This window comes from Chrysochloris asiatica, unplaced genomic scaffold, assembly GCF_000296735.1.
Source record: "Chrysochloris asiatica unplaced genomic scaffold, ChrAsi1.0 scaffold00159, whole genome shotgun sequence".
Taxonomy (NCBI): Eukaryota; Metazoa; Chordata; class Mammalia; order Afrosoricida; family Chrysochloridae; genus Chrysochloris; species Chrysochloris asiatica.
In genome coordinates this window covers 3,705,181-3,721,809 of record NW_006408677.1, presented here as the reverse complement: position 1 = coordinate 3,721,809, position 16,629 = coordinate 3,705,181, and positions in this window count along the sequence as shown.

Genomic DNA, 16,629 nt, shown 5'->3' with positions numbered 1-16,629 from the left:
TGTGGTTCATTAAATATCTAAATGTGGGAAAATATCAATATATATTGTGACTAAGTCTATGAAGGGTTATCTGCTTTGCCACATATGAGTGGGTTTCACAAAGTTTGTGGAAATATTACATTATGTTTTCATTTCATTTTTCCACCAACTTTTTGAAGTTCACTCGTAAATATCCATGTGACATTGGAATGGAGGTACAGAACATGCTTTGAACTAGGAGTCTGTAGGCTACTCTCAGATATTTGTAAAGGGAAATGATTAGGACTAACTAATGTAACAAGATCGTTAACATCATATGCAAGTACAATTTTGGTGGAAATAATTCAAAAACAGTTGCAGCAGTACCTTGGTAGGGGCCTGCCAGAAATTCAAGCCAGATTCAGAAGACGGCACGGACCAAAGCCCGTGCTGACGTTGGATGGATCTTGGTCTAAAACGGAGAGTGTCAGAAACATGTTTTGTTGTTATTTTAAGTGCCAAAGAGTCGGTTCCCACTCACGGCAACCCTGTGTAGGGTTTCCTAGGAGCAGCTGGTGGCTTTGAACTGCCGACCTTGTGGTGGTTCGCAATCCAGTGCTGATCCTACAGCACCACACCAGGAGTCTTACTTTTGTTTTCTCGGCTATGCAAAGGCATTCAATTATGTGGGTCCTAACAAACTAGGTAACATTGCAAAGATCACTTAATTTTGCTCATGTGACCGAGGCAGTTGTTTGAACAGAACAAGGAGATACTGAATAATCTAGAAATCAGGAACGGTGTGCGACTGGGTTATATCCTCTCACTACACTTATTCAGTCTATATGCTTATTAAATAATCTGAGAAGCTGGATTATGTGAAGAAGAAAGTGGCATCAGAATTGGGGGAAGGCTCATTAACAACCTGTGATGTGCACATGACACAACCTTACCTGCTGAAAGTGAAGAGGACTTGAAGCACCTAATGTTGAAGATGAAAGAATACAGTCTTCTTTGCACCTCAGTGTAAAGAAAACAAAAACATCCACCACTAGACCAATAAATAACACCATGATAAATGGAGAAAAGATTGAAGTTGTCAAGAATTTCGCTTTATTTGCTTTCACAATCAATGCTCATGGAAGAAGCAGTCAAGTAATAAAATGACATACTGCATTGGGCAAATGTATTGCAAAAGACTTCTTTAAAAGTGTTAAAGAGCAAGGATATCACATGAGGACTGAGTTGTGCATGATCCATGTTATTGTATTTTCCATAACCTCATGTGCATGTGAAGGCTAGACAATGAATAAGAAGATGGTAGAAGAATTGATGTATTTGAATTGTGGTGTTGGCAAAGAGTTTAACAATTGCCATGGACTTCTGGAACAAACAAATCTGTTTTGGAAGAAGTTCAGCCTGAATGCTCCTTAGATGTGAGGATGGTGAGACTTTGTCCCATGGATTTTGGACGTGCTATCAGAAGAGACCATTCCCTGAAGATGGATATCACGCTTGGTAAAGCAGAGTCAGCAAAGAAGAGGAAGACCTCAAACATGACTGATGCTCAAACAGAACTTAAGTTGTGAGAATGGTGCAGTACCAGGCTGTTTCATTCTGTTATACATACGGTCACTATGAGTCCAAACTGACTGGATGGATAGCACCTAACTACCTCCACCACTACAACCACAATACCGAATGACCAGGTGAATGCAACACAAAGGGAGACTGAAAAATATAAGTGTGCAACACAACCCAAACTAACACCAGGCCAATGGATATAGAGGCATAGCAGATTTTGAGCCCCAGCTATTAGAAGCTGCCCATGATTATTCTGCCAATGGAGAGTCTTACTGACTTGGCAGACATAGCGATTTTCTGATCAACCCAAACATTCTCTCCTTTTCCTCATTGTCAACTTTAGTGAGTTTGAAGGATGTGGGGGTCTGACGAAGTAAAAAGATATGACCACAAGATGGCAGTGTTGCAAAACAAGCTAGTTATGAAGGTGACTGAGGTTTTGGCAGGTTTGCAGGTGGGAGAAATCCCTCAGGGCAAAAACCTTTTAAAGGGAAATGTTGGGAGGGCACCAGGATGGAAGTGAAGTGAGCAAGGGAACTCCCAAGTGACAAGCAAAGCAGAGAGGACTTGTGCATCTAGGTGACGTCACTCAGCAGCAAGGTCAAGGTCAGAGAATTCCAAAGGGTAACAGCAGCTTGGAGCCTTTTTGCAGCTACAGAATTTATCTATGGCATGGTGTGGCGCAGTAGGATCAGCCGTAGATTGCTAACCACAAGGTCAGCAGTTCAAATCTACTAGTTGCTCCTCGGAAACTCTATACAGGGTCGCTATGGCATTTAACAAGGAGCTCTGGTAGCGTAGTGAACCACAAGGTCATCGAAACTACCAGCTGTTCCACGGGAGAAAGATGAGACTTTCTGCTCCCTTAAAGATTTACAGCCTCGGAAACCCTGTACAGGGTCACTATCAGTCAGAACCGACTCCACGGCACATAACAACAACAACAATACTGGCATTTAACAAGAAGAAGCAGATGCTGGGCTCAAATTTGTAGGCTATGTAAAATAGGTAGACTTCAAAAGGCTAAAAATCAACTTCTTTGGACTGTTCTAAAAGCATTAGTTGTTGTTAAGTGTCGTTGAGTAGCTCTGACTTTGGATATGTCAAAATTTTGAGTTTGGCGTTGACAGGCTAACAGGTCCCAGCCTGCTCTGAAGACATAATCTAGGAGCCAAAACACAGAGGCCAACTTTGGCTCATTTATGTAACATTTGTTGTGGGTTGTCACTGAAGGCTCTGTTCTGTTAGCTTAGTAGTCAGCTAGTGATTGGATAGAAATCTCTGAAATGTCAGAAGCCAAGAAAACAACAAAACAAAATGAATTATTTCTTTGTAGATTGTCTCTGAGTTGTGGCACTTACTGCTTACCACTGTGGCTTATACTTTTCTTCCTGTTTGCAATCAAGGAGAAATATTGAGAGTCTCAGATCTTGTCTGAGCTTGTTAGTCCTAGGCATGTCCAGCACTGTGACCATCTAGATTCTTGGGTATATGCAAGAGCTGTTCAAAGCTCTAATCACTGCCCCCGGCCCCAAGGAGCCCTGGTAATGTAGTGGGTTATGAGTTGGACTGCAAACCATAAGGTCAACAGTTGAAATTCATCAGACACTCTGAGAGACAAAGATGAGGCTGTCTGCTCCTGTCAAGAATTACAGCCTCAGAAACTCTATACAGACTCGCTAGGAGTCAGAACCAGCTTCAGGGCACACAGGTACCACCACCATGAACACAATCTCATTCACCAGACTCCTCTTTCCTAGGGTTTTAGATCTGGCTGTTAATTGCCTATCCTCCTCTGCTCCTGGTGACTGCCACTAAATGTTTTACACAATCATTGCCCAGGATGCTGTTCCAGCCCTGAAAGTTTTGAGGGAGCCAAAACAAAGGCAAGCTTTGGAAGTGAGCCAAGCATGCCGATATATATATAAAACCACGATTCCTTGGTAATAAGGTTTGTATTGCTTTTTCTGGCAAGTCATAACAGCAATGTGGGTCACCATTCTCCTGTCTCAGAGCTGAGCGCTACTCTGATTGTTGTAAGATTTGAATTCGATTTCAGAGTTCTGAAAAAAAAGATTTTGAAATTTTCCGCAGCATAATCGTTGCTTTAGTGGAAGAACAGACCCCTGAAGCTCTCTATCACTCCATTTTCAGTGATGTCACTCCCAGATATTTGCTTTTTATTCTAACATGGAAAGTTATTGAAGGCTAATCAAGGTAGTTGTTGTTCTGTGCCGTGGAGTTGGTTCCGACTCATAGCGACCCTGTACAGGGTTTCCAAAGCTGTAAATCTTTACGGGAGCAGAAAGCCTCATCTTTCTCCTGCGGAACAGCTGGTAGTTTCGAACTGCTGACCTTGAGGGTCGTAGCCCGATGCGTAACCACTGCGCTACCAGAGCTCTTAATCAGGGTAGTTACATGACATACATTATAGACTACAAGCAAGGATACCAGCTAGGAAGCTTATATAGTAGTTGATCTGAAAGATGGTGGTGGATTGGTCTAGGGAAGATTGGATTACTAGTGCAGTGGAATAAAAAATTGGGTGATTTTTCATATATTTTTGGAAATTACATCAGGTGATTTCCAGGGTTGTGAGAAGTGAGAGAGAACTCAAGAACATAGCTTAAACTGGATTGATGGTGGTACTGTTTACTGAGGTCAAAACACTACAATAATAATGAGTTGGGGAGGTGGATATTCCAATCTTCTAGCTTGTACTTATTAAATTTGAGGTGACTTCACACATTATAAATGCCATTGTTAATGAGTCAGTTGAATAATCTGGAGCTCAATGGAAGGGTCTGAACTGGAAATAAACAGTAGATTTGGTGGTCATAAGGCTATAAATAGTAATATGAAGCCATGAGACTAGATGAGTAGTCTTAGGGAGAAAGTGAAGTTATGAAAGGAAAAGCTGGGGAGAGAGACCCAAAGAATGCTAACATTTAGAGAAACAGAGAAGAGCCGATGAAGGAGACTGAGAAGTTAACAGCAAAGTAGGAGGGGAACCAGGATTGTGGTATCATAGAAGTAAATAAAGAGTACTTTAAAAGTAATAGCGAGCTGTAAACAGCATTGAATGGAACCGAGCAGTCGAGAAACAAGAGGACAAAGAAATGGCCACAGATTTGGCAAGATACAGTTAAAGAAGGCCTTTCCAGAGCAGTGGACTGAGGAGAAAATGAAGGAAGTGGAGGCAACGACTATAGACAATGTCAACACATTTTGCTGTGAAGTTCAAAAAAACAGAAAACAACAAATGCTGGCGAGGATGTGAAGAGACTCACACACTGTTAGTGGGACTATGATATGGTACAACCACTATAAAAAATAGTACGTAGTGTCCTTAGAAAGTTGGAAATAGAAATACCATATGACCCAGCAACCTCACTACTTGGTATATAGCCTAGAGAAATAAGATAGATATATGCACATCCATAAGGAGCTCTGGTAGCATAGTGGTTATAAGTCGGGTTGCTAACCTTAAGATCAGCAGTTCGAAATTACCAGCCATTCTACGGCTTTCTGCTCCCGTAAAGATTTACAGCCTCAGAAACCTTATGCAGGGTCGCTCTGAGTTGGAACCAACTCCATGACACATAACCACCACCACCATGCACATCCATGTTCATCACAGCCCTATTCACAATTGCAAAAGGATGGAAACCACCTAAATGCCCACTGGTGGAAGAACGGATAAACAAACTATAGTACAAACACACAATGGAATATGGTTGTTGTTGTTGTTAGGTGCCAACGAGCTGGTTCCGACACATAGCAACCCAATGCACAACAGAATGAAACAATGTCCGGTCCTGTGTCATCCTCACAATTGTTGTTATGCTTGGACCCATTGCTGCTGCCACTGTGTCAATCCAATGCAAGGTTAAAGAGTAATGATGAATCTGAAAAACACCTCAGAACATAGATGGGCCTGGAGAACATCATGCTGAGTGAAATTAGTCAGTCTCAAAAGGGAAGCTGTTATGGGAGTCCACTATTATAAAAAGTCATGCAAAGGTTTTCACACTCAAAGATATGTTCTTTGCTACTAGGGGTAGGAAGAGAAGGGAGTGTAAATTACTGGCTAGAGGGTTGTTGTTAAGTGCCATCGAGTCAGTTTGGACTCATAGCAACTCTGGTTTACGAGGAGCAGCTGGTGGGTTTGAACTTCCTACCTTGTGGTTCACAGTCCAGTATGGATCCCACAGAGCCACACCAGGGCAGACATGGATTAACTTGGGTGCAGGGGGATGGCAATATACAATAAAAAGTTCAGCAAAAAATGATGGAGGCAGAGGAAGACACTGCATAGAGCGTAAGAGCTAAAGGCAACAGAAGTAATTACTCTTATATAGACAATCCTGCAGTAATGATGAACAAGTAGACACACAGGCTGAATGGGTCTGGGAGGGAGAGTTGTTGTTGTTAAGTGCCGTTGAGTAGGTTGCGACCCTGTACAGGGTTTCCAAGGCTGTAAATCTTTACGGAAGCAGAAAGCCTCATCTTTCTCCCACGGGAGGGAGAGTAGTATACATATATATATATATACATATATATAGTTTTGACAGAGGAGATTGGTTGTTGTTGCTTAGTGCTGTCGAGCCAGTTCTGACTCAAAGCCGCCCTGTCTTAGAGTTTCCAAGGAGCGGCTGGTGAGTTAGAACCACTGACCTTGTGGGTCAAACCCACCTTGTGGTCTAGTGCTTTGGTACATATATATTTCCACCACTCATCTACTCTGTCTGTTGTACTGTGGTGGCTTGTGTGTTGCTGGAAGCTATACCACTGGTGTTTTAAATAACAGCAGGGTCACCCATAGTGGACAGGTTTCAGCTGAGCTTCCAGACTAAGACCGGCTAGGGAAAGGAGAGGCAGAATTCTATCATGTGATCTCCAGCATCATTTCTATCACCAAGGCCGTATTTTCCAACTACTGATCCTTCCTATTTGCTCTCAGCCTTTGCATTCCAATCACCAGTAATGATCAATACATCTTGATTGCATGTTTGCTCACTGGCTTTAGTGGTTGGTGCGTAAATTTGAATAATAGTGGTATTTGTAGTGCCAGACAAGCCTATATTAGGGACATGCTATAAAATAAATGACAAGTGATTTTTCAAGTTTCCAAAGCCATCAGAGACTATGACATGAGCGTGAAATACAATCTGGGATCCTGGATTTGATTCTGGAATAGAAAAGGACATTAGTGGGACAACTTACAAATTCAAAAAGGCCTTTAAATCAATTAACAGGGCTGTACCAACATCTATTAAGGAGCTCTGGTAGCATAGTGGTTACGAATCGGGCTGCTAACCTCAAGGTTGGCGGTTCAAAACTACCAGCTGTTCCGCGGGAGAAAGATGAGGCTTTCTGCTCCTCTAAAGATTTGCAGTCTCGGAAACTCTGTGCAGGGTCACTATGAGTCGGAACCGACTCTACGGTACTTAGCAACAACAACAACCAACATCTATTAAGGAGCTCTGGTAGTAGCACAGTGGTTACGAATTGGGCTGCAATCTTAAAGGTCAGCAGTTCGAAACTACCAGATGCTCTGCGGGAGAAAGATGAGGCTTTCTGCTCCCGTAAAGATTTACAGCCTTGTGAACCCTGTTCAGGGTCGCTATGGGTTGGAACCGACTCACCGGCACTTAACAACAACAACAACCGACATTTATTACCCGGTATTGATAATGGTACTATGATTATATAAGATGTTAAATTGTTGTTGCTGTTAAGTGCTGTCGAGTTGGTTGCAACTCAGAGTGACCCTATATAGGGTTTCCAAGGAGCGGCTAGTGAGCTTGAACTGCTGACCTTGCAGTTCAAACTGACCTTGCAGTCCAGCGCATTAACCCATAGAGCCACACCAGTATACTGAAATTTTCTGTACTTTTTTGTGACTTTTCTACTAACTCTGAATTTTTAAACAGTGATAGCTCATTGCCATAATTTTCACTACTTTTTTCGTATGCAAGAACATTTTTTCATAGTTTACTGTCAATTTATATTTCATTATCTATAAATTAATTTGCCTTTACTTACTTTTCTGGAGTCCTGGTGTCGTGCTGTAGGATAAGTGGTAAACTGCTAATCACAAGGTTTGTGGTTCAAACTCACCAAATACTCCTTGGAAACCCTATACAGACTATGAATCTGAACCAATTAGATGGCATAAATAACAAATCCACTTTTCTATTGGATTGCTACCTTTTGTATATTAATTATATATATTATGCATTAAGGAAATTACTCTCTTGTGTGTGACAAATACGCTTCATTTTTATCCCCCCCCCTTTGGACTTTTAATGGTGGGTTTATGTGTATATGTATACATATTGTTTCAACTGACAATTTTTCCTGATTGTGGACAAGAAATAATAGTGGCAACGTGGCTTTAAGTCTTCAATAGTAATCACAAGAATAAGAACACAAGGGAAATGACTATCTCTTCCAGTTTTTCTTTCCCTTCATGAAAACACTGCAGTTTATTTTGAAATTTACACAGTAAAATTCATCCTTTTTGTTTTACAGTTCTATGAGTTTTGACAAATGCATAGTCATGTAAATACAATCAACATAATGTTCCATGATTTAAAAAAAAAATCACTGGAGCTTCTGCTTTTGTAGATACAATCAAGATACAGAGAAGTTTTCATGATTTAAAAACGATCCCTAATGCTAAACATATTGTGGTCAAATCTTCTCCCACTTTTCATCCCTGGGATCCACTGATCTGCTTTCCATGACTATCATTTTGTCTTTTCCAGAATATCAAATAAATAGAGTTAGACCGAAAGCAGCATTTTGAGTCTGGCTTCTTTTGCTTAGCAGGATGCATTTAAGATTCATCCATGTTGCTGCATGTGTAGTTCATCAGATTTTATTGCTTAGTAAAATTCCATTGTATGGATACACCAGAGTTTGGTTTTCTATGCACCGGTTGAGAGACATCTTCATTTTTATTTTCCTCTACTGTAAGTGATCTGTAGGTCTAGTAAGTTTCCTACCCAACAGGAAGGCGTTTCTTCTGAAGAGTCCGGCTTAGAGGTATGTCCCAGGGTAACATGTTCAAGGTGCTATTCCAGGATATTTTACATCTTGTCCCTTAAACTACATTTAGAATTGGAGAATGAATCCAATATAAGTAGCATATTAAAGGAATAAAAGCATGTCCTGAGTATTGTTGGATGATATCCTCATAGCAGGCCTGGCAAACATTCAGGAAACCAAGTCACTGACATCATTTTTTTGTTTTTTAATTTGTTTCTTTGAAAAACTACTGAAAAAAGTAAAAATTGGCCTAAATCGTATCACTTAAAAATTTTAGAAAGTAAAAGTTCCCCTTCTGGCTAATTCAATTCCATCTCCTAAATGTTTACCAGTTAGTACCTATATTTCCCAGTTGTTCCTAAATTTATTCAGACATAATTTATATACACATATACCTATGTACACATAATTGTTTTTTTAAAAAGTATTCATACTATACATATTTCTAGATCTTGCTTTTTAACTTAATCAAGTTATGGATACTGGTCTAAGTCAGAATCTATAGGTAGATATATCCTATAGATATATCTATATATCCCCTGAAGGACATTTGCATTGTCTACAACTTCTTTTGCTCTATCTTATTGATATGTAATTTACAAGCCATACAATTCATGCATTTAAAGTGTATAATTCAATGTTTTTTTTAGCATATTCACATAGAGGTGCAACCATCACAATACATTTTACACCGTTTTCACCATTTAGCTACAACCTCCCCCATGCCCCCTTATCCCTAAGCAGTCACTAAACTACTTTCTGTATCAACAGATTTGTCAGTTCCTAGCATTTCATATAATTGGAATAATATAAAAGGAGCCTTGGTGGCAGAGTGAATTGGCTGTTAGGCTGCTAATCAGAAGGTTGGTGGTTCGAACCCACCAACTGCTCCTTAGGAGGAAGACGAGGCAGTGTGATTCTGTAACGACTTAGAGCCTCAGAAACCCTATGAGGTAGTCCTACTCTGTCGTATAGGGTCACTACGAGTTGGAATTGACTGGACTGCAGCGGTTTTGGTTTGGATGATTAACGATGGAAATCATCTTTTCATGTGGTTATTGGGCATTAGCGTATCATCTCCAAAAAAAAAAAATCCAATTATCTGTCTTTTTCTTATTAAGTAAAAGTTTATGTGTGTGTGTGTGTGTGTGTGTGTATATATATATATATATATACACATTCTTAGACACAAGGCCCTTATCATATAATTTGCAAATATTTTCTTCCATTCTGGGGGTTGTCTTTTCATATTCTTGATGATGTCCTCTGAATTTTTTATCTTGATGAAGTCCAATTTATGTTTTATATTACTGCTTATGCTTTTGGTGTCATATAAAAAAAATCCATTGGCAAATTCAAGGTAAAAGATTTACTCTTATGTTTTTTTCCTGTTTATGGCCTTAGTGCTTGTATTTAGGTATTTGATCTATTTTGAATTCATTTTTCTATATGCTATGAAGTAAAGGTCCAACTTTATTCTTTTGCCTATGGCAAAATGAATGTCCTGGTAGCATGCCCAACAACTCTACCAGCTGCTCTGTGGGAGAAAGATGAGGCTTTCTAATCCCGTAAAAACTTTATTGCCTGGGAAACCCTACACAAACTTGCTAAGAGTTGGAACCGACTCACTGGCCAACCACCACCACTACCACCACCACCAAACAGTTATAGCCATGGACTGCCAGAAAAACAATCTGTCTTTCAAGAAGTACAACCAGAATGCTCTGTAGAGGCCAGGATGGTCAGACTTCATCGCACATACTTCAGACATGTTATCAGGAGGAACCAGTCCCTGCAGACTGCTTGGTAAAGTGGAGGGTCAGCAAAAAAGAGGAAGACCCCTAAGATGCATTAGCACAGTGGCAACAGCAATTGGGCCCAAACGTAACAATTGTGAGGTTGGCGCAGGGTAGGGCAGTGTTTTGTCCTGTTGTGCATAAGGTCACTATGAGTTGGAACCAACTTGAGGGCACCTCAAGAGCAGCTGGTGGGTCTGAACTGCTGACTTTGTAGTTATCCTACAGTGCAGTGCTTATCCTACAGAGCCACAGCAGGAATACAGTTATTACAGCACCATTTATTGAAAAGAAGAGTCTTCCATGTTGAGTGGTTTTGCCACCCTTGTCAAAATCCATTGCTCATTGATAACTGAGTTTATTTCTAGAATTTCAATTCTATCCTGTTGATTTATATGTCTTCCTTATGCACAGAGTTTTGATTACTGTAGCTTGTAAAAAGTTTTGAAATCAGGAAACATAAGTCTTCTAACTTTGTTTTTATCCAAGATTGTTTCGGCTATTCTGGGTGCCTTACATTTCTATATGCATTCTAGGATATGATTGCCAGTATCTACAAAGAGGCCAGATGGGATTCTGACAGGGACTACATTGAATCTGCAGAAAAATTTGGGAATATTGTCACCTTAACAGTATGAAGTCAAATATGTCTTTCTACATATTTAGATCTTTGCTAATTTCAACAATGTTTTATCATTTTCAGAGTATACATCTTGAACATCTTTTCTTAAATTTATTCCTAAATATTTTATTATTTTAGATGCTATTGTAAATGAAATTGTTTCTATAGTTTAATTTTGGGTTAACTATTGCAAGTGCATAGAAATGAAATTGATTTTTGTATATTGATTGATCTTGTATCCTGAAACCTTGCTGAACTTACTACTTTCAATAGCTTTTTAGTAGATTCCTTAGCATTTTCTATACACAAAATCATGTCATCTGCAAATAGTTTTACTTCTTCCTTTCAATTTTGATGGCTTTAATTTCCTTTTTGTTGCTTAATTGACCTGGTTAGAAACTCCAGTAGAATGGTGAACAGCAATGGTGAAAGCAGGATTCCTATGTCTTGTTTCTTTTAGGTGGAAAGCACCAAGTCTTTCAATATTAAGTATATTTTATTGTTAAGTGCCGTCAAGTCGGTTCCAACTCATAGTGGCCCTGTATAGGGTTTCTGAGGAATGGCTGGTGGGTTTGAACTGCCGACCTGTAGTTAGCAGTCCAGTGCTTATACTACAGCACCACACCAGGACTCAGTATATTAACTGTATTTTTCAGAGATACACTTTATCTGGTGAGGAAGTTCCCTTCTGATAATGGTTTTGTTTTTTTAGTCTTTTTATCATGAAAGTGTGTTGGATTTTATCAAATGTTTTTTCTGCGTGTATCGAGATGATCATGTACTTTTTGTTTGCTATTCTGTTGACATGGTGTGTTGTCAATTAATTTCCTGAAGTTAAACCAAAATTACATTCCTAGGGCAAATCCCACTCGGTCACAGTGTATAATCCTTTCACTGTTGCTGAATTTGCTTTGCTAGTATTCTAAGAATTTTGTAATTGTGTTTTCTTGTGATGTCTTTTTCTGAATTTCCTCTTAGAATGATACTGGACACATAGAAGTAGGTGATAAAATTTCCTCCTCTTTCATTTTTTAGTAGTTTTTGAAGAATCTGTAGCAATAATTCTTTAAACGTTTGGTAGAATTTTCCATTGAATTCATTTGAGCCTGGGCTTTTCTTTGTGAGTAGTGTTTTGATTACTAATTCAAGGTTTTTAACTTGTTATAGCTCTATTCAGATTTTCTATTCCTTTTTAAGTCAGGTCCAGTAGTTTATATCTTTCTAGAACTTTGTCCTTTTCATCTAAATTATTGGCATACAATCGTTCAGAGCATTGTTTTATAATCCTTATTCTTAGAAGGTTGGTTAGGAATAAATAGCCCATCTTTCATTTTTGATTCAAGCAATCTTTTTTTTTTTTTTTTTTTTGGTCAACCTATATTGTTTTGTCAAGTTTTTGATCTTTCATAGAATCAACACTGGGTTTTACTGAGAGTTTTTATTACTTTTCTATTCCGTATTTCATTTTTTTCTCTTCTAATCCCTATTGTTTTTTTCCCTCTGCTTGTTCTAAGTTTAGCTTGTACTTCTTTTTCCTGTGTCTTAAAGTGGAAAGTTGGGAGTGCTGGTGTGGCGCTGTGGGATAAAGTACTGGACCTTAAAGTTGGTGGTTCAAACTCACCAGCTGCTCCTTAAAAAACCCTATACAGGGTCACTATGAGATGGAACTGGCTCCATGGCACTTAACAACAACAAGGTAGAAAGTTAGATTACTGAAAGTGATCTTTCCTTTCTAACGAATGTATTCATAGCTATATTTTAACGTTCTATTGTGGTTTCTGGTAGCATAGTGGTTACGAATCGGGCTGTGAACCTCAGGGTCAACAGTTCGAAACTACCAGCTGTTCCACGGGAGAAAGATGAGGCTTTCTGCTCCCGTAAAGATTTACAGTCTCGGAAACTCTGTACAGGGTCGCTATGAGTCGGAACTGACTCCACGGCACATAACAACAACAACAATTGTGGTTTGAGTGAGAATTTATATAGCAAATGAGTTTTCCACTTAACAATTTATACAAATTTTGTTTCATAACATTGATTGCAATCTCACTTTCTCTCTGGGTTCCCTGATTCCATTCATCCTTCTTTCCAGCCCCTTCCTGCCTTCTGAGCTTTGCTGTGGGGCAAATGTTACCCTTTTGGTCTGTATGGCTGATGGTTCTGAGGAGTATGTTCCTCTCTGGTGTCACTATTTATTTTATGTTGTTGTTGTTAGCTGCCTCTGAGTTGGTTCTGATTCCCAGAGACTCTAAACACAACAGAAAGAAATACTGACTGATCCTGTGCCATTCTCACAATTGTTGTTACATTTGAGCCCATCATTGCTGCCACTATGTCAATCCATCTTGTTGGAGGTCTCCCTCTTTTTCAATGACTCTCCACTTTTCCAAGCCTACTGTTCTTCTACATGGACTGTTGGGCTGAAAGTTGATCCCTAGGGGTGAGTTCAGTTCCAGGCTTAAAGGGTATCTCAGGGCTGCTTAATTCTCATATATTTGTGATTTTCACAAATTTCTTTCTGTTAACCTCTAGTTTTGTCCCCTTGTGGTCAGAGGAGATAATTATTTATTAATTCAATCCTTTAAAATATATTGAGGTGTTTTTTTTTTTTTTTTTTTTTTTTTTTTAATATATGGCCCAACATATAATCTAGGAGCCCTGGTAGCACAATGGTTAAAGTGCTAGGCTGCTAACTGAAAGACTTATGATTTGAAACCACCAGCCACTCAGTGGGAGAAAGATGGGACAACCTGTTTTTGTAAAGACCTGCAACCTTGAAAATTCTGTGACTTATACTCTGACCTATAAGGCTGCAATTGACTTGATGGCAGTGAGTTTGTTTTTCTTTAGCAAATAGTCCATCCTGGTGGTGGTGGCTGTGTGCCGTGGAATTGGTTTCGACCCATAGCGACCCTGTACAGGATTTCTGAGGCTGTAAATCTTTACAGGAGCAGAAAGCCTCATCTGTCTCCCATGGAACAGCTGGTAGTTTTGAACTGCTGACCTTGTGGTTCACAGCCCGATTCTTAACCACTACACTACCAGAGCTCCTTTCTAGAGAAGTCTTATGTAGACTAGAGAAAAATGCATATTCTGTTGTTTGGGGGAGTACTTTATAGCTATTAATCTGGTTTATAATGTTCTCCAAGCGTTCTATTTCCTTGTTAATCATCTGCCTAGTTGTTGTTCTATCTATTATTGAAAGTGGGGTATTAAAATCGTCCATTATTATTGTTAAGAGCTGTTCAGTCAGTTCCGACTCATAGCAAACCTGTATAGGGTTTCTGAGGAGCAGCTGGCAGGTTTGAACAGGTGACCACCTTGTGGTCTGTAGACTTACCTATTTCCTCCTTCATGTCTTTCAGTTTTTGCTTCTTGTATTTTGGTGCTTTGTTGTTAGGTGTATATATGTTCATATCTTACTGATGGATTTGGTCCTTTTATCGTTATAAAATTTCACACTTTACTGATAGTATTTTTTTTTTCTTACTGTTGATATTTGCATGATATATTTTTGCCCATCCTGTTATATTTATTCTGTTTGTGTCTTTGAATCTAAACTCTATTTCCAGTAGACAGCATAGAGTTTAATCTTGTTTTATTTCCCCCTACTCTGACAATCTCTCCCTTTCCACTGGACTATTTCAGTTGTTCAAGTTTAGTATAATTATTGATATCAACAGATTTATGACTATTTTACTTTTTGTTTTCTACAGGTCTTGTGACTTTATTGTTTCTTTATTCCTCCATTACTGCCTTCTATTGCCTTCAGCATTAACAATTCTTTATTATATTTTTAAAGTTAACTTCTTAGTGACTGCTCTTGTTATTGCCATTAAGTTGGTTCCAACTTACAGCAACCCTGTTTAGGGTTTGAGGAAGTGGCTAGTGAGTTTGAACAGCTGACCTTGCAGTCAGCAGTCCATTGCTTATCCTACAGTGCTATACCAAGATCCAAGAGATTGCTCTATGGCTTACCAGATACATCTTTTATCAAAATCCAATTCAGACCTGTATTAATTTCATTCCCATGAGATAGAAATGTTATTCCTATATATTTATATTCTAAATCCTTTCAGTGATATTACTGTTATATATCTATAACTTCTATGCATGTTACAAACACAGCAATACGTTGTCATAATTATCAGTCAATATAAAATTACACTTTTAAAGAAGTTCAGAGAAGAAAGAAACAGAAAGTACGAGGGTGAGTAAAAAATTTTACACACTCTGGTTATATTAAAATGCCCACCCAGGTCCATGGCTGATGATCATGATTCTGTTGAACAGATGAGTAACAGTGGATTATGTGGCAAATCATTTGCAAATCAGCCATGGCTCCATGGGTTTCGAAAAGTTTGTATGCGATGGGTACCAAAACAACCCACGGAAGAGCACAAAGAGAAGCGTTTGGCCATCTGCAAGTAAAATTTGGACCTATATTAGAAAGAAGGTAAAAATTTCATTAAAAAAAATTAATTACTGGTGACGAGACATGGATCAATCACTAGGAGCCTGAGAGCAAATGGCAGAGTATGGAAAGGAAACATCCTCAATTGCAGACCAAGAAAACAGTTCAAAAGTCAACCATCAACTGGAAAATTGATGCTTACAGTTTTCTGGGATTCTCAAGGGCCAGTATTGGAACACTATTAGAAAAAGGTTAAACGATCAACAGCGCTCATTACAGTGAGATGCTCACTGAAGAGCTGAAACTTAACCTTTGGATTAAACACAGGACTGCTATCCAAGGGTGCTGTGATCTTGCTTGACAATGCACATCCATACACCACTTCCCACACTGTTGACACTCTGTAAACACTACGTTTTGAGGTGTTAAAACATCCTCTCTGTAGTCCTGATGTTGCTCCATTGAACTGTTTGGTCCCCTGAAAGGAGCCCTTGGAGGACAAAGATTCACCTCTGTTGAAGAAGTGAAGACATTGGTATGTTCGTGGCTTGCAGCTCAGCCTAAAACGCTTTAAAATAAGGGAAAGTGAAAGCTTGCTGACAGCTGGACAAAGTGTATTGAAAAGCAAGAAGATTATGTCGAAAAATGATGTCTTTGTCTTCTCTAAAAGTTGATTAAAATAAATTCTACAGCCAGAGTGCAGATAATTTTGGATTCACCCTCGTATATATTTATAGCTTCTGTTATATTAATCTTATTTCCCATTTCTGGTTCTCTTAATTTGCTCCTGTAGGTTTGAGTTACAATCCAGAGTCATTAATTTAGTTCAAAACATTTTTGAATCTGCCCACCTCCTTCGTGCTGTTATTTGCAAATCTAGTTCGTTATGTTATAAAGCCAACAATATAATATTTTGTTTAATACAGTTGCTTTTCAAATGAGTTAAGAGAAGTAAAAGAAATACACATTTATACTGTCTTTTATAATCACATAATTACCTTTGATTTCCTTTAAAATTACTGTCTGGTGTCACTTGTATTCAGCTTGGAAGAACTTCCTTTAATATTTCCTATAAATTGAGTCTGTTATCAATGAATCCTCTTGGTTTTTGATAATCTAGGAATGTCTTTATTTCACCTTCATTACTGAAAAGCTTTGCTTGATATAGAAGACTTGATGGACCTTTTTTCCCCCCTTCT